At 41.6% G+C, this 19,117-nt stretch overlaps 1 protein-coding gene across 4 annotated transcripts in view; it reads right to left on the reverse strand.

The window, feature by feature from the left end:
• LOC129517310 (cyclic AMP-dependent transcription factor ATF-7) overlaps nt 1-12,021 on the reverse strand; it is a 95,083-nt gene extending 83,062 nt beyond the window's left edge. The window contains exon 1 of one of the 4 annotated variants that reach the window (XM_055337030.1): nt 11,917-12,021. The gene's annotated coding sequence lies outside the window, so the exon portion shown is untranslated. Of the gene's footprint in view, nt 1-10,242; nt 10,392-10,432; nt 11,174-11,585; nt 11,866-11,916 lie in introns of those variants that run through there. The other 3 variants (XM_055337031.1, XM_055337034.1, XM_055337032.1) reach the window with 3 other exon arrangements.
• Between the last annotated feature and the right edge of the window lie 7,096 nt (nt 12,022-19,117).

Raw genomic sequence — 19,117 nt, forward strand, 5'->3', positions numbered from 1 at the left:
AACTGAATTGTGGTATTTCCAAAAATTTACACACAATGTTTCTTATATGTTTACTATACAAATAAATGTCAAGAAATATGAATTGGAGGACTACAAAGTCTTGGAGCATTATTTTTGTCTAGGAAAATTAAATAATGTTCATAGTTTTAAGTATGTTTATTATAATAATCTTTAAATTCACAAACCAGTTATAGTGTATTTCAAGGACTGGCAAACTTTGGTCAGTGGGTCAAATTCAGCCTGCCACCTGTTTTTATATGGCCCACGAGCTAAGAATGGTTTCTACATTTTTAAGTGGTTGAAAAAAAACAAAAGAAGAATATTTCATGACACATAAAAATGATATGAAGTTCAAATTTTAGTGTCCATAAAAAAGTTTCATGGGGGGCAGTGCCTGGGTGGCTCAGCCTTTGGCTCAGGTCATGATCCCAGGTCCAGGGATCGAGTTCCACATTGGGCTCCCCGCAGGGAGCCTGCTTCTCCCTTTGCCTTTGTCTCTGCCTCTCTCTTTCTCTGTCTCTCATGAATAAATAAAACCTTAAAAAAAAAAAAAGTGTTATGGGCATACAGCCATGCTCATCCTTTGCATGTTGTCTATGGCTTCTTAGGTGCTACAATGGCAGAGTTGAGTAGTTACAAACAGACCTCATGCCTGCAAATCCTGGTATTTATGAAAACTATCAGTTTGCAAACTTCTGGTATTTATGAATAACTATTATTAAATAAAATACATGGTTAATTAGAAGATCCCAATTATGACAAATGTCAAAGTGTACATATTAATCATTAATAAGAGCTTTTATAATGTGACTATTTGAGTACTAATTCCTTTTTTTAATATAAATTTTAAAAATTAGGTTTTTTTTTTTTTTTAAAGTAGGCTCCACACCCAGCATGGAGCCCAATGCAGGGCTCGAACTCACGACTGTAAGATCAAGACCTGAACTATGATCAAGAGTCGGACATTTAACCAACTGAGCCATCCAGGTGCCCCCCCCCCCCGCTTTTATTTAAATTTATGTCTTCTCGGGCAGCCCCAGTGCGCAGCGGTTTAGCGCCGCCTGCAGCCCAGGGCGTGATCCTGGAGACCCTGGATCGAGTCCCCACATCAGGCTCTCTATATGATGCCTGCTTCTCCCTCTGCCTGTGTCTCTGCCTCTCTGTCTCTATGAATACATAAATAAAATCTTTTAAAAAAAATTTATGTCATCTCTACACCCATCATGGGGTGCAAACTACAACTCAAGAGTAATATGCTCTTCTGACTGAGCTGGTCAGGTGCCCAAGAAATTAGGTTTTCTTAAAATAAGTTTAATTAAGCTGGCTTGGTAATTGTCATCTTTTGCATATTCACCTGGGCACCATGAAAAATACAGATTCCTGGATTTTCTTGGCTTTGGGCCCCAAGAATCTACACTTTAAAAAAACACCCAGGGTGGGATCCCTGGGTGGCGCAGCGATTTGGCGCCTGCCTTTGGCCCAGGGCGCGATCCTGGAGACCCGGGATCGAATCCCACGTCGGGCTCCCGGTGCATGGAGCCTGCTTCTCCCTCTGCCTGTGTCTCTGCCTCTCTCTCTCTCTCTCTCTCTGTGACTATCATAAATAAATAAAAAAAAAATTAAAAAAAAAAACACCCAGGGTAATTCTGATGCAAATGGTTAGTAACCCAGCCTTTGAGAGGCACTAAAATGGTTGGAGAGCTTATGTTCTTCCATATAGTAAACAGCCGAATTTTTCCGGTTTGATACTATAAAACAGCAGTTCTCAAAATAGGCTCCGGGGATCTCCACAGATCTCTAAGACCCCTTTAGAGGGTTCATGGGTATTCAAGTCATACATGGATAAAAGATCTATTTAAAGGGCAAGACGGGGGATCCCTGGGTGGTGCAGCGGTTTGGCGCCTGCCTTTGGCCCAGGGCACAATCCTGGAGACCCGGGATCGAATCCCACGTCGGGCTCCGGGTGCATGGAGCCTGCTTCTCCACCTCTCTCTCTCTCTCTGTGTGACTATCATAAATAAATAAAAATTTAAAAAAAAATAAATAAAGGGCAAGACAGGGACGCCTGGGTGGCTCAGTGGTTGAGCGTCTGCCTTCAGCTCAGGGCGTGATCCTGGAGTCCCAGGATCGAGTCCCATATTGGGCTCCTTGCATGGAGCCTGCTTCTCCTGTCTCTGCCTCTCTGTCTTGTCTCTTATAAATAAGTAAATAAAATCTTAAAAATATATAAACCTTTTTAAAAAATTAAAAAATAAAGGGCGAGATAGGCCAAGATACCACAGATATGGTTTCAGATTCTACACAATAAGTAACCTTTAAGAAACTATCACATTTTGGATTCTGGTATAGTATCAAAGAAGATCGATCGATCTACCTATCTTTCTATCAATCAACAACTATCTAAAAAGAATCTTTCCTTTTCCTAGGTGCCTCAGGCAGTTGAGCATCGGACTCTTGATTTCAGCTCAGGTTATGATCTCCTGGGTTGGGGATCAAGTCCTGTGTCCAACACCGTGCTCAGTGGGGAGTCTGCTTGAAGAGTCCTTCCATCTGCCCCTCCCCCACCTCAAATAAATAAATCTTACCAAAAAAATCTCTCCTTTTCCTATTAGTATTTGTGTGAGCCCAGGTTATCTTCATATACTTCAACCAAAACAACCTATTTTAACAGACTAAATGCAGAAACAGATATGAGAATCCAGCTGTTTTCTATTAAGCCAGACATTAAAGAGGTTTGAAGCCCTCCCCTAAATTTTTTTGACACTGTAAGTTTTTATGTTGTTATTTTAAAGTAAATATTTTTTCAATTTCTCCATTTTAATTTCTAAAATGCTCAATATCAATAGATATAAGCAAGACAAACCAAAGCCCTTTGGACAAGTCCCAACCAATTATGAAGAGTATAAAGGGGTAGGTACTGAGACCATATGTAGTTTGAGACTCACTGCTTTAAGAAATAAACAGTAGGGTACCCTGAATTGATCAAAGAGAAAGTTAAAATTAATTTCTGGATTTTGAGCTCTGACATGCAAGGACAGGTTTCAAAAAAAGGAGCCAGCTTAAATAGACCAAATAGTTTTGTAGCAAATGACTGAAAACAGATGGGAGTGAGAATTAGGCTGAATCATAAGTTAGGCAACACATGGCCAAAGCTTGGAGCCTATCTGGGAGCAGCTTCATATAGGCAACTACTTGACTAGAACTTTTTTTTAAGTCTCTCTAGGCTTTTGGAGGATTCAAGGAACTATTTTAAGCTAGCCTCAGAAAGGTTAATAAAGCAAAAACAAAGAAGCAACAACTTGCTAAAATGACAGCAGGAAGCCAAGTTAGAAATAACTAGGGAACATTATACCTACGTTTGGTCTCAATATGCATTTTAGAAGTTGAAAAATTCCTGGAAACTGGTAGGCAGTCAAAAATCTAATGCTGTGTTTTGGGTTTTTTCCTACTCATCTTCAGATAAAAAGTATCATCCCTAAAACAATACATCAATAGCAATCAACCCCAAAACACTAATCTTTAAGGATAAATTTAAGATCTTCATGGACTTAATTTCTTTTAATTTTTTTTTTAAGATTTTATTTATTCAGGAGAGACAGAGAAAGAGAGAGGCAGAGACCCAGACAGAGGGAGAAGCTGGCTCCGTGCAGGGAGCCCGACGCGGGACTCGATCCCTGGTCTCCAGGACAACACCCTGGGCTGAAGGCAGCGCTAAACCACTGAGCCACCCAGGCTGCCCAAATTTCTTTTAATTTAAATAGACTACAAACAATAACAAACAATATAGACTTTAATATTAAATTCTAGTATGAGTTCAGTACCAGTTAGGAAATTGCCACAATATCCCATAATGACAATCATGGAGATGCTTAGAAATTCTCACAGATTGAAAAAAAAATCTATTTTTTTAAAATCTATTTTCTAAGACTGTCTACACACTGGCAACACAGTGATCTATTTGGGGTATTCTAATGCTCACTGACTTTCAACAGTCCCCAACACAGATGTGTAAGTATCAGCAAACTACTGCTTGCCCAAAACTTAAAAAAACAAAGAAAATGGTGCTACAGGAGACAAGTTACTACCAGAAATACCAGAAAAACCATGTTAAATAAAACCAACATGGTGTTACTCAAGTTTGATAAAGCTTAAATAAACATTACTGGCAAGAAACTTGGTGCCAACACAAATCATTTACAGCAGTCATATGTTCTAGTCAATAAATCATCCTGTTTTTATAATATAGTCAGGCATATTCCTGTTCAGAAAGAATAATTATGTTGTTATTTTTTAATCTGAAAAAAATGTAATTTTTCTACTGCATGGTAAATTTTAAGCCCCAAATACAATCTGACCAATTTAGCATATAAATCTCCTTTGTCCACTATGTCAGCAAGAAGTACTATACCAGATAAGAAGTATTAACAGGTAATTCCACTCGAAACAAGTTGGATTTTGTGAGAAGGTGGGGCAATAGCAGAACAACACTGTCCCACGGAGGCGCAAGCCACAAGCTCACAAAGTGACTTTTTAAGCTAAATCTTGGCTCCTGTTAAGACTTTCATAATTGATATTTACCAAGAATAAATGCAGTATTGAATAGAAAAGAGAAACTTTTTTTTTTTTAGGTGAACTCTACGTACAAGGTAGGGCTCGAACTCACAACCCCAAGACCAAGAGTCACATGCTCTACTGACTGAGGCAGCCAGGCATCCCAAAAAGAGAACTTTTTACACACTCGGGTTTCAAGCCTATGAGAATATTCAAAATTAAAATTACCGAAAGATGAGAAAAGGCTAACAAAGTAAAGTGGTGAGTTTGTAATGAGTTTTGTTCTCCTATTAAATGTTCTTATATCCCTCATAAGATTACTGCGTAACTCACATTTGCCTTGGGAAATCTTTCCTACATGTCTGCCTACAAAGTTTTTAAAACTAGATAAAAAATTTGTCTTTTAATAAGATTTTTCCTGAAATATAACAGTCATCCTTCCTCTCTAAGGAAGCCAAGTAGTATACATTTACTTTCAAAACTAAACTGAATTTTCTTCATTGTATACACGCAGTACGTATATTATTCAGACACTTTCTCCCACCCCAACACATACACACAAAATTTCTAAACAAAGGGATAAACAAGAGAAGGGAAGGAAACAAAATACTATAGCTTAACAGGGAAATAAAACAAACATTCTTTCAACACAAAGCATCCATCAGGGAAATTCTGGAGAGAAAATATCATGATGAAATATTTTAAGACATGACATGACCCTACTGCAAAATATTTATTGTTGTTTTTTGTTTTGTTTTGTTTCTCAAAGGAATTGTTTCTTGACACTTATTCCCACTAGGTCAGTAGAACCACTTCAATTTCATTTTCTTTACAGTCTATTTTTCTTTCTGATTCTTCAATAGTAAGTTTTTTTTATCTGAGTTTCTATTTATGAATGTTTGGGATGGAAAGGACCTTGAGGGGTCATCAAGGCCTTCTTTCTGCTTTCCAGGAGAATTCGTAACTAAATAATCTCAGATGGGTGAGAAGCTATCAAAAGAAGATGCATTCTGTCCCTAACAGCATGCTACTTCATTCCACACAGACATTTCCATTCATAATTTGCAATTTTCTAAAAGTGAAAGTAAAAATTAAAACCCCAAAAGAGGAAGATTCTTTAAAAATGCATTTATCAGCTAAAATTGCTCAAACGTAAGTTCAACTATCAGGTCTAAAATTAACACACAGGAAAATTGTTGGCTGCCAACACAGTCTTAAGTCCCTGGAGATATCTTCTGATGTTCTGGCTTATTTCTAGCACAATTTTACCTATAGCACAGAGCATGACAAACTTAGCCTACCACATCAATAAACTGTAACTATAAACAACAATTATGTGCACGCGCACGCGCGTCTGTGTGTGTGTGTGTGTGTGTGTGTGTGTGTGTGGTGTATTTTTTCTTACAGATGGTGAAGGCTTTTACTCCGAACAGAAAATGAAAAGTTAGGCCTAAACTGGAGATGTCAATATTATGGGGAGGCTATGATAAAACTGTTACATGGACAATAGTTTAATTTTTTAACATGTAACAAAATGTTGAGGGAATGATGGGTCTTCCTAAAAGTTTCCAAAACAGAATGATGACATAAAATATGCAACTATGCAGAAACACTGTTAATCATTCTAGAATTATTTAAAAAATTAAAAAATAAGGCACCTGGGTGACTCATTGGTTGAGTGGTCTACCTTTGGCTCAGGGCTTGACCCCTGGACCCTGGGATCAAGTCGTCCCACAACCAGCTCTCCACAGGGAGCCTGCTTCTCCCTCTGCCTGTGTCTCTGCCTGTCTCATATGAATAAATAAATAAAATCTTTTTTTATTTTATTTTATTTATTCATGAGAGACTGAGAGAGAGAGAGCAAGCGAGAGAGAGGCAGAGACACAGGAAGAGGGAGAGGCAGGCTCCCTGCAGGGAACCTAACATGGGACTGGATCCTGGGTCTCCAGGATCATGCCCTGGGCCAAAGGCAGGCGCTAAACCCGAGCCACCCAGGCATCCCAATAAATAAAATCTTTAAAAAATAAAATATGTGACGCCTGGATGGCTCAGTGGTTGGGCTCTGCTTTTGGCTCAGGGCCTGATCCTGGGGTTCAGGGATTGATTCCGACATCAGGCTCCCTGAAGGGAGCCTGCTTCTTCCTCTGCCTGTCTCTGCCTCTCTCGCTGTGTTTCTCATGAATAAAATCTTTAAAAAAATAAAATAAAATAAAAATAAAATAAAGGAAGCAGGACCAGCAATGTTGGAAATAGAGGGGGAGGCAATTATACTTAAAAAAAAAAAGAGGAATTATTAAATAGATGTCTTAACAATTGGCAAGTAATGCAGTGATTTATAAACACTGGCATGACATAGCTAGGTAGCAATGTCTAACTTTTCTTTTTTTTTTTTAAGACTTTATTTATTTATTCATAGAGACAGAGAGACAGAGAGAGAGGCAGAGACACGGACAGAGGGAGAAGCAGGCTCCATGCAGGGAGCCTGATGTGGGACTCGATCCCAGGTCTCCAGGATCAGGTCCTGGGCTGCAGGCGGCACTAAACCGCTGCGCCACTGGGGCTGCCCTAACTTTGTTTGTTTTTTTAAAACATTTTTATAAGATTTTATTTATTTATTCATGATAGACACAGAGAAAGAGAGAGAGGGGCAGAGACACAGGCAGAGGGAGAAGCAGGCTCCATGCAGGGAGCCCCATGGGGGACTCGATCCCGGAACCCCAGGATCACGCCCTGGGCCAAAGGCAGGCACCAAACCGCTGAGCAACCCAGGGAACCCCTATTCATTTCATTTCTTAACAAGTCACTAGCCTAGAAGCTTAGGGGCAGGTCAGAGACAATATATTTAGATTTCAACAGGATACCTCTTAATATTTCACAGGAAATATAAGTTAGATGATTAAACAGAAGGTGGATTCATAATTTAATTTTACCCAAAAGGTTGTTTAATGGATTAATAGCAACCTAATGATAGTGTGCTGATGTTACAGGCACTGTTTCACCCTTATATATTTTTTACCAGTGACCTAAAACAAAAACATAGGTGTCATATTTATGTCTTATTTATCAAATGTATCTATCAATGATACAAACATGAGGATATGATATGAGGAATGGCTAAGAGGCCAAATAACATTATTAAGCTTGGGCAGCCCGGGTGGCTCAGCGGTTTAATGCCACCTTTAGCCCAGGGCATGATCCTGGAGACCCCAGATCGAGTCCCACATCAGGCTCCCTGCATGGAGCCTGTTTCTCCCTCTGTCCCTCTCTCTGCCTCTCTCTCTCATGAATAAATAAATAAAATCTTAAAAAAAAATGATTAAGCTAAACAATAAACCCAAATTAACAAGATGACAATTAAAAGATAAATCTAAGGTCATCAATTACATTTAAAACATTAATTGTGCATATTAATGCAATCTTAGGCTTTAAGAATAGAGGTACAGAGTGCAGTAGAAAAGAGGCCATACTCTCCCTTGTACTTATTATACCTGGGTACCTAGGTGGCTCAGTGGTTGACCGTCTGCCTTCGGCCCAGGGGGGTCCTGGGATCGAGTCCTGCATCAGGCTCCCTGCATGGAGCCTGCTTCTCCCTCTGCCTGTGTCTCTGCCTCTCTCTCTCTGTGACTATCATAAATAAAGAATTAAAAAAAAAAAAAGGCCTAAATACGGGACGCCTGGGTGGCTCAGCGGTTGAGTGCCTGCCTTCGGCCCAGGGCGTGATCCTGGAGTCCCGGGATCGAGTCCCATGTTGTGTTCTGGGCATGGAGCCTGCTTCTCCCTCTGCCTGTGTCTCTGTCTCTCTCTCTCTCTCTCTGTGTCTCTCATGAATAAACAAAATCTTAAAAAAAAAATCCTAAATACAAGCAACTTATATTTGATGAGAAGCCTGAACTTTATAAAAATGGTCATTTAAGGAATGGCTGAAATAACTTGGGATATTTTCCCCAGTAAGAGAAGCCTCTCTTAACTGGACATAACTGTCATCAAATACTTGAAGGGCTACCATGTTGACAAGGAATTAGGTTTATTTATTGCAGCTGCAAATAGCAGAACTAAAGAGCTTCAGCACAATGTAAAGAATGTTCTAAAAGTAGACCTCCAATAATGAAATAGGGTATCTGTGAAGTGGGGATGTCTTCCTTACAGCATTAGGAAGTGGTAAGGCCCACCTGCCAGGAATTCCAAATAGGATAGATTTTCACATTTCATGAATATACCTGATCCCAAAAGAAGCCTCCTGCAGGAAGGCAACATTCAAAAACCAGATGCTTAAAAACTGTTTTCTTTGGCGTGTTTCTGAATAGATGGACAACCTTTTTTTTTTTATTAAGTTTATTTATTTTTGTTAGTATTCTCCACACCCAAAGTGAAGCTTGAACTCAACGACCCCAAGATCAAGACTCACATGGTCCACCAACTGAGCCAGCCAGGTGCCTGACGGAAAACTTTTTCACAAACTCTAAGATCATAGTACCATTTTCAGAAAAACCAACAACAAAAGAAATTAATACTCTTTTTCCTTTTAAATGAATGCTGCATTTGTTTTCCTGAAAGAAGCAACATCTGCACCTTAACTTTAGTACCTTTATCAAGGGATAAGGGACAATTATATGCCAGCCTGCCAACTAGTCTCAAGAAGAGAGCTGTCTTTGTTATACATCTACATGGCAATGTTATTCGCTCCACCTAAAACTTCCTTGCAAGGAGAAGGCTCCTCCTTATCAGACGTGTATGAAGCTGCTGTAACACCGACTCCCTCCTCCTGCAGCCTAGGAAAAACTCAGTCTTGACATGTACAAAACAATAACTTGTGAGAACTTCAGAGCAGCTGTGTTCAGGCAGAGCCAGGGACTTTACTTGAGGCAGAGTACTAGCTTAAGAGTTGGTTGAAAAAAAAAAAAAAAAGATTTTCATTTTGAGCTGCAAGTGGGGAGAGGAAAGAGAAAGGAGATACAGGAGCAGCATCATTAACATTTAAAAGCCGAGGTAAACAAAAATGCTGAAAAATTACACACTGAAACTATCACAGGATGTAACCTTTGATCCAAACATTTAAAGATGAGCGGTGCTAACACTAATGAGATCAACGATAACAAAATCTTACATCTAATAGTGCCCAAGTTAAGGGCATCACAAATTCGAGGATGGAAGAATTAAACAAGGGACTTTGCTCTTTCACTGGATATTTTTTGTTCTGCTGCCAAGTAAGCGAACTGTGAAAATGTCTGCATGTCCAACAGCACTGCTCTGAATGTGAAATACTGGAACCCAATTCAGTAATTAATGCGAAAGGGTCAGTAATTAATTGGTCTCAACGTGTTGTAGGGGCAACTTTCTAGCCAGGAGAAAAAAACTTCAAATGGTTGCTGAAAACCAAAGATTAATAGAAAGCTGTATACTCTGGTTTCTCTTCATGTAACAGTTTTACTGGCATTTCAGACCTTATTTTGCTTCTCAAAAGTAAAAAAAGGATGTAAAAGACAAATCTATGCTGTAGCAAAGAAGTTGTTAATTAATTGGCTGTATTAGTTCAATTCATTATCAAATAAAACACAACCATCAAACAAAGGGCAAAGGCTTGTCCCTTTGCTGTAGAGAATTAAGAACTGGTAAGACTACTTAGTATAGCTGCCAAACTTTTCTTTAGCTTTTCTTACAGACATGCTACATTTCGCAATAGTCTCCACTTACCTTACACATCCTCCATGTTTAAGTACAAATTGTGTTTGATTTCCCCAACCCTTGCCCTAAGATATTATGACATATCTTTAGCTTCTGAGTTTAGACACACAAAGGAAGAAACTGAAAATTTTTCACTTTCCTGAAATACGTCCATCTTATTTACACCATTCAAAAAATATATAACATAAGCTAACTATACCTGCAACCGTCCTTTTAACAACTCCAAAAATGAGTGGATAAGACACGCATTTAACAAAAACAAACTTCAGTGTAGTATTATTTTCTGTGCTTAGAACGCCTGTAAAGACCAATCTCTTTAGGAGAACTACTTACACTACTACGAAGTTTTCAAAACATAGGAATCAAGTGAGCTTGCCCAGAAAACTCTGCGCACACACACACACACACACACACACACACACAAACACACACACACACCCCACAAACCTACACTTACTATGACACAACCTTCGGAGACACTGAAACACCCTCTATAAAGTGGAAAACAAACTTAAAGTTAGGAAAGTAGCAACGCGGCAATCTGGGTAGGAGGTGCCCTGGGTAGTAAACACCCCAGTCTGAGAACATAACAAGCAACTGGGAGCAACATACGACTCCCAATGGGGCTCCTACTTGGACTGCCCAAGTCCCAAGCCCCTGTCCCTGAGTTTAGGAAGAGAGGAGTGGAGGAAGAGGAAGAGAGAGCGAGAACGGCAGTGAGGGCAGAAGCGATGAAGGTGGTCTAGTTTTCTCCTCCCCTACCGCTACCCTGCTATTCTTGCAGCCTGGTCACCAGACCAGGTGCCATATACACCGAAAACCCCAAATCAGTATCCTCGGCTGCTTCTGCTCCGGGGCTAAAGACCTGTCTATCAGCTGTCTCCCTTCCGAACATCTCCTTTACCCCCCTGAGCTCCCCTATACTCTTCCCAAAGGGATGCCTTTTGGCCCGGAAGCCCACCTCTGTTAAGTCTTCCTAAACTCACACGCTGAATCTCCTCCAAACCCGTACTTTCTCTCTGAAATCATGTCCCTTATTCTTTTTCATAATTCGACCGAAATGCCATGACTCTCGTTTCCAGGGATGTACCCCTATCTTTCCGGCCGAACCCAACGCCCCGCTTTGGCCTCCGGTTCCCTAACCTCCTGCCTATTGCCCCTGGCTCTTCCAATGCCCAGCCCCTAACCCCACTCCTCGGTAAGCCTGGGTCGTCAACCAATTTAGGACCCCTCCCCCTCCTCCCATTGCACCCCATCCCGGGATCCTCCCATTAGGCTCCGCCGGACTTCCATTCCCTCAGGATTCAACTCCCCTCTCCTTGCCACGCCCTGTGCCCCCCGGGGCTACTTACCCCAAGTTCTCCCCGCACTTCAGGCCTCTGGCCCCGCCTTCCCCCCCAGAGGAAGGAGGCGGTAGGAGGGAGACAAGAGGGGCGGCACTCCGCGAGGTAAAGGCGACCTCTCATTAGCCTCCGTCGCCGCCAATCGTAGCTTCCTCCGCTCCCATTGGTCGGCGTGAGTCCGTGCCCCACCCACTTCCTCAGACAGGGCCCGGCCGCCGCCTCAGCGCCCCCGTCCAACACAGACTGGGAGGGGAGACCCCGGCCTGGGACGCCGCGAGTGGCCGGAGTTGAAAGCGAGACTCCGCCAGATCGCGGACTAGCGAATGTTAAGAGAACTCACCCGCCGGTAGCTCCGTCGCCTCCCGCCCGCCCGCGTCCGTTCCTACAATCTGTCTCCAGCTCCTTCTTTCCCCCCTCAGCGGAGCAGATACTTTCTTCTCGTCCGGCCAGGGGCGCTCACCTCTCGCGAGATGTTGGGGGGGGGAGGAAGGGCGAGATCCGCAGGCCCTAAGTTGGAAAGGGGCCGAAGGGCGGGGCTCGTGGTGGGCGGGGCGGGCCCGGGGCGGGCGGGCGCGCGGGTTACACGTGCCCGGGCGCCGACCGCAGGCTGAGCGGGGCGGGGAAGGGCTCAGGTGCCTGGAGCGGTGGAGCCCGAAAGGTGAGCGGCGCGAGGGCTACGGCCGGCTCGGTCGCCGCGGCTTGGGCTCCATGATCCCGGGGTCACGGGTTCAAGCCCCGCCTTCGGTGTGGAGGCTACCCGAAACAAAAAGCTCGTAGAAGTCAGGACACTCGAAAGTAAAGATTCTGGAGAAACGTATTATTTCGAAGGAGCAAACTTTTCTCCCACCCTCCCCCGCCTCCCCTAAAGGAGCTCACTTTAAAAAACAAGAGAGGTGGGGGGAATCCCTGGGTGGCGCAGCGGTTTAGCGCCTGCCTTTGGCCCAGGGCGCGATCCTGGAGACCCGGGATCGAATCCCACGTTGGGCTCCCGGTGCATGGAGCCTGCTTCTCCCTCTGCCTGTGTCTCTGCCTCTCTCTCTCTCTCTCTCTCTCTCTCTGTGACTGTCATAAATAAATAAAAATAAAAAAAATAAAAACAAGGGAAGTGAGCACTGGGTGTTCTGCTATGTGTTGGCAAATCGAACTCCAATAAAAAAATATATACAGGCCAGGCTGGTGGCCCAGCGGTTTAACGCCGCCTTCAGCCCAGGGCGCGACCCCGGGGACCCGGAATCGAGTCCCGCGTCGGGCTCCCTGAATGGAGCCTCCTTCTCCCTCTGCCTGTGTCTCTGCCTCTCTGTCTCTCTCTGTGTGTCTCTATGAATAAATAATAAAATCTTAATAAAAATAAAAATAAATTTTTTAAACTAAAGGATAAATTGGGGATCCCTGGGTGGCTCAGTGGTTTAGCGCCTGCCTTTGGCCCAGGGCATGATCCTGGAGTCCTGGGATCGAGTTCCACATCGGGCTCCTTGCATGGAGCCTGCTTCTCCCTCTGCCTGTGTCTCTACCTGTCTCTCTTTCTCTGTGTCTCCCATGAATAAATAAATAAAATCTAATAAATAAATAAATAAATAAATGATAAATTAAGACAGTCTCAGATGAACAAAAATGGCAAGAATTGATCACTAGCGAACCTTCCCTACAAAAAATACTAACAAGGGTTATTCAGATTGAAATGAAAGGACAACAGATAGTAACTAATCCATATGAAAAAATGAGTGTCAGTAAAGGTAACTACATAGATAAATAAATGACAGTATCAATGTAATTCTTATTTGTAACTGTCTTTTTCTCTTATAGTGTTTATAAGACAATTGTATAAAAACAATAATTATAGGGAAGCCTGGGTGACTCAGCAGTTGGGCACCTGCCTTTGGCCCAGGGCATGATCCTGGAGGCCTGGGATTGAGTCCCACATCGGGCTCCCTGAATGGAGCCTGCTTCTCTCTCTACCTATGTCTCTGCCTCTGTGTGTGTGTGTCTCTTATGAATAAATAAAATCTTAAAAAAAAAAACAATAATTATAAATCTATGTTGATGAGCATACAATGTTAAGAGATATAATTTATATGATAGCAGCACAAAGGAGGAAGGAAATAAAGCTGTATAATAGCAAAGTCTTTGTATGTCACTGAAATTAAGTTGGCATTAATGCAAACAAGATCGCCATAAATTAACATGTTAATTATAGTTCCTAGGGCAACCATTAGAACAAAAACTCAAAAAATTCCAAAAAGCAGGAGTACCTGGGTTGCTCAGTCAGTGAGTATCCTACTCTTGGTTTCAGCTCAGGTCATGATCTCAGGGTTCTTTTTTTTTTTTAAAGGTTTTTTTTTTTTTTTTTTTTTTTTTTTTTTTATTTACGATAGTCACAGAGAGAGAGAGAGAGGCAGAGACACAGGCAGAGGGAGAAGCAGGCTCCATGCACCGGGAGCCCGATGTGGGATTCGATCCCGGGTCTCCAGGATCGCGCCCTGGGCCAAAGGCAGGCGCCAAACCGCTGCGCCACCCAGGGATCCCTGATCTCAGGGTTCTGAGATCAAGCTGCACGTCAGATTCTGTGCTGGGTGCAGAGCCTGCTTGAGATTCTCTCTCTCTCCCTTTCTCTGTCCTTCCCCCAACTCTCTCTATCTCGCTCTAAAAAAAAAGGAAAAAAAAGAGTCATTAGAATAGTGCACTTTCTATGCCATGATATCTGAGAGTTCCTATAATGTGAATTTTTTTGCCAGCATCACTTCCTGTGGTACATCTTCATCTTTTTTGTCACTTTCTTCATTTATGGCAATAACTTCACTTTTGCTGATTTCCTTTGGTTGCTTACCCAGAGTCTCTAGAATGGCACCAGTGTCAATAATCCCTAGATCAGCTGTCTTTTCTAAATTCCACTTATACTGAATTTGAATTTCACTTCCTGCATTATCATTTTTTTCTTCTCTGTCACTTTCTTTTGGCCAGTTAACCTCTGTTGATTATCTATTTTTGTAGATGGCTATCACTGAAAGACAAGGAAGCAACACAACTACACACTCTGCTGTCTGTGTGTAAACTGAGTAACAAATGAACAATGGCCATTCACTGACAGACTTTGAAAGAAGTGGCATGATTGGTACTAACTGATCATGGTGCACACATTAATGAAGTGATCTGTGTATTGATGAGCTAGCAATAAAGTTTGTACTTCATGCAAGTACTCATAGTTCATATAGCATGGTAACTGAAGTTTGAACCATATTGTTCAAAAGAAATACTGTACTGTCTTTCTTTTTTCCTTATCCATTTGAGAGAGAAAGAGTAAGCAGAACAGGGGGAGGGGCAAAGGCAGAGGGAGAAGCAGGCTCCACCCAAAGAGCCCAATGTGGGACTCCATCCCGGGACTCCAGGATCATGCCCCAAGCCAAAGGCACTCAACTGCTGAGCCACCCATTCATCCCTGCCTCCTTTATTTTTGAAGGATAAATTTGCTGAATATAGAATTTTACATTGATAGTCTTTTTCTTCGAGTACTTTGAATATGTCACCCATTATCTCTGGCCTGCATGGTTACTGATATGAAATCATTATCAATGATCCCCTATATGTAGCAAATTATTTTTCTCCCGCTGCTCTCTTTTCTTTTTTTTTTTTAAGGTTTTATTTATTTATTCATGAGAGACAGAGAGAGAGAGAGAGAGGCAGAGACACAGGCAGAGGGAGAAGCAGGCTCCATGCAGGGAGCCTGACGTGGGACTCTAACCTGGGACTCCAGTATCACACCCTGGCCTGAAGGCGGCGCTAAACCGCTGAGCCACCCGGGCTGCCCTTCTTTCTTTTTTTAAATATTTTTATTTATTTCTGTGTGAGAGAGAAAGTAAGAGAGCATGAGCAAGGGGGAAAGACAGAGGAAGAGGGAGAAGCAGACTCCCCACTGAGCAGGGAGCCTGAAGCAGGACTCCATCTCAGGACACTGGGATCATCACCTGAGCTGAAGGAAGATGCTTACCTGACTGAGCCACTCAGGTACCCTCTCCTGCTGCTTTCAAGATTCACTCTGTTTTTGTCTTTTGACAGTGTGGTTATGATGTGTGCAGGTATGAGTCTTCTTGAATTTTTCCAACATGGAGTTTGTTGAAGTTGGATGTGTAGATTGATGTTTTTCATCAAATTTGAGAAGCTCTTGGCTATTAGTTTGTCCAATATTCTTTCTGTATTTTTTTATCCTCTACTCTCCTACCATGTGCATTTGATGGGGTATTATAGGTCTCTGAAACTCTGTTCATTTTTCATTCTTTTTTCTTGTTCCTTGGACTAGATAATTTCAATTGATCTGCATTTTTTTAAAAAAACATTTTATTTATTTATTCATGAGAGACACACAGACAGAGGCAGAGAAACAGGCAGAGGGAGAAACAGGCTCCATGCAAGGAGCTCAATGCAGGAGTCGATACCTGAACCCCAGGATCAGGCCCTGGGCCAAAGGCAGACGCTCAACCACTGAGCCACTCAGGCATCCCTGATCTGCCTTTAATCTCTGTATTTCTGTCTTTTGTCTGCTCAAATCTACTGTTGAGTCCCTCTAGTGAATTTTTCATTTAATTATTGTACTTTTCAACACCAGAATTTGGTTCTTTTAAAAATAATTTCTGTAGTTTTATTGATATTCTCTATTTGGTCAGTCATTGTCTTTCATTTAGTTCTTCATACCAGTTTCTTTTAGTTCTTTGAATATATATGTATATATTTTTTTATTTTTAAAAATTCTATTCATTTATTAAGTAATCTCTATTCTCAACGTGGGATTTGAACTCATGAGGTCAAGAATCACATGCTCAGGTCACCTGGGTGGCTCAGTCAATTAAGTGTCTGTCTACCTTTGGCTCAAGTCATGGTCCCAGGGTTCTGGGATCAGGCCCCATATCAGGCTCTGGGATCAGCAGAGAATCTGCTTTTCTCTCTCCCCACTGCTTGTGTTCCCTCTTTTGCTATCTCATTCTCTCTCTTTCAGAAATAAATAAATAAATATATTTTAAAAAATAAATAAATAAAAGGGTTGTATGCTCTACTGACTGAATGAGCCAGGCGCCCCTGAATATATTTTCAATGGTTGATCAAAAGTCTTTGCTTAGTAAGTCCATGGCCTTTCTTAGGGACAGTCTACTACTTTTTTTCCTGTGTATAATCCATATTTTCTTGTTTCCTGAATATCACATAATTTTTTAATTGAAACTGGACATTTAAAGTAATTTCATGTGACAACAATGAAATTCAGATTCTCCTCCCTCTCCAAGGTCTGTTTTCATGCTGTTTGTTGTTAGTTGTGGTTGCTTGTGTAGTGGCTTTTCTGAAATAATTCTGTAGATTCTATTTTCTTTGTTTTGTGTGTCCACTGAAGTATCTGCTCAGTTAGCCTAGGAGTCAGCTAGTTATCAGATGGAAATTTCCTTAAATGGCTGGAAGCAATAAATCCTTGCCAAGGGATTCTGAATGCACATTGGGGCATGCCTTCAACACTTAGCCAGGCAGTTTACAACTTGGCCTTAGGCTTCACTTCCTGCTTGTGCAGAGCCTCAGTCAATGGTGAGAGTTTAAGGGCTTCTCTTTCTTTCTTTCTTTCTTTCTTTCTTTCTTTCTTTCTTTCTTTCTTTCTTTCTCTTTCTTTTTAAGATTTTATCCATTTATTCATGAGAGACACAGAGCGGGGGCGGGCAGAGACACAGGCAGAGGGAGAAGCAGGCTCCATGCAGGGAGCTGGACATGGGACTCGATCCCGGGAATCCGGGATCAGGCCCTGGGCCAAAGGCAGTACCAAACCGCTGAGCTCCCTGGGCTGGCCTTGTTTTGTTTTTTTTAAGAGTTTATTTTTACGCAATCTCTACACCCACCATGGGCTTTGAACCCATAACCTAGAGATCAAGGGTAACATGTTCCACTGACTGAGCCAGCCAGGCACCCCATTCTCAGGTCTTTTCTGACCCCGCCCCTTATGGACATCACAGTCCCCAGATTTACATTAACATTTTTTGATTACTGCTAAAATAGAATATAGCATCTTTCATATGGTAAGAACCAACAAGGAAACTTTCCTTTAATTCCCTTTTTACACTTTATGGTAAGTAGCAGGGAGGAAAATGCATTTATAGATCATTTCTAGGCAAAATTGTGAAGCTAACCACCAACCTATTTCTAGCCATGTGCTGTCTCTTTATTTTACTAGAAATGGAAATCATGGCCTCTTGAAAAGAAAAAAAGTCACCATTCTGCATTTAGCTGCATTCATATATTGCATTTCTGTATTTTTTGTTTGTATTGTAAAAAATTCACATAATAATGTTGTAATGTAAAAAAATTAAAAAATTAAAATTTTGGTTAGCCTTGTTTTTTACCCTGTTAGCTACCATCCAGGCAGCTGCAATGTTGAAAAATTGCATCTCATTGTTTTGAACAAATGCCCCCCCAGGAAAAAATCTGTTTGTATGAGACAAGTTCTCAGTCAGGTCAAATAAAGATAACCTTGTGTAGTATCCTCCAAGGAAATATCAGATAGGTCAAATAATGACAACTCTCTGAAAATGGGGCTTTGAAGGAGTTCCAACCGCATTTTACCTGCTCCAGTAGTTACCAGGCTACTGGTTTTCATTACAGGCTTTTTGTTTTCAGGGTTACTGGGGACAGGAATATGGGAATAGAGTAAATTAAAATGGCACTTAATTCATTGTTTCTTTCTTTCTTTCTTTCTTTCTTTCTTTCTTTCTTTCTTTCTTTCTTTCTTTCTTTCTTTTTCTCCTCCATATATTCGAGAGAGAGAGACAGACAGACAGACAGAAGGAACAAGCAGGGGAGAGGTAGAGGGAGAGATTCTTTGGAGCAGACTCCCCACTGAGCGAAAAGCCCCCTGGGGGGCTTAATCCCACAGCCCATGAGATCATGCATGACCTGAGCTGAAACCAAGAGCTGGATGCTCAATCAGCTGAGCCACCCAGGTGCCCCTCAGATATTTTTTTTGCATCAACATTTACTCCCTTAGGGCACCTGGGTGGCTCAGTAGTTGAGCATTGGCCTTTGGCTCAGATTGTGGTCCCGGGGTCCTGGGATCGAGTCCTGCAGCAGGCTCCCAGCAGGGAGCCTTCTTCTCCCTCTGCCTATATCTCTGCTTCACTCTGTGTCTCTCATGAATAAATAAATGAAATTTTTTTAAATAAATGAAATTTTTTAAAAAAAGAAATCTTTAAAAATAATAATTAAAAATTTACTTCCTTCATTGTTGCAAATCTTTGGTTAATTAAAAAAAAAAAAAAACGAAAGTTGATCCTGATCATTTTGCCAGTGTTCTCATTGTTTTTAAAGAAGAATAGATTTGGAGAGAGGAGATTTTTACTTTTCCATGTTTGCTGATGTCACTCCTTCTAGTTGTTTCTCAGCCAAATCCTTTAGAGGTATCCTTGATGGCTGTCTTCCTCAAACATCCTGCATCAGCAAATACTGTAGAGATAGCAAATCCTCTACCTTCAAAATATACTCAGGATCACACCACTTATCACTACCTTCATCGTTACCACCCTGAG

The sequence above is a fragment of the Nyctereutes procyonoides genome, unplaced genomic scaffold (genome assembly GCF_905146905.1).
Source record: "Nyctereutes procyonoides isolate TBG_1078 unplaced genomic scaffold, NYPRO_anot_genome, whole genome shotgun sequence".
NCBI classification, from domain to species: Eukaryota; Metazoa; Chordata; class Mammalia; order Carnivora; family Canidae; genus Nyctereutes; species Nyctereutes procyonoides.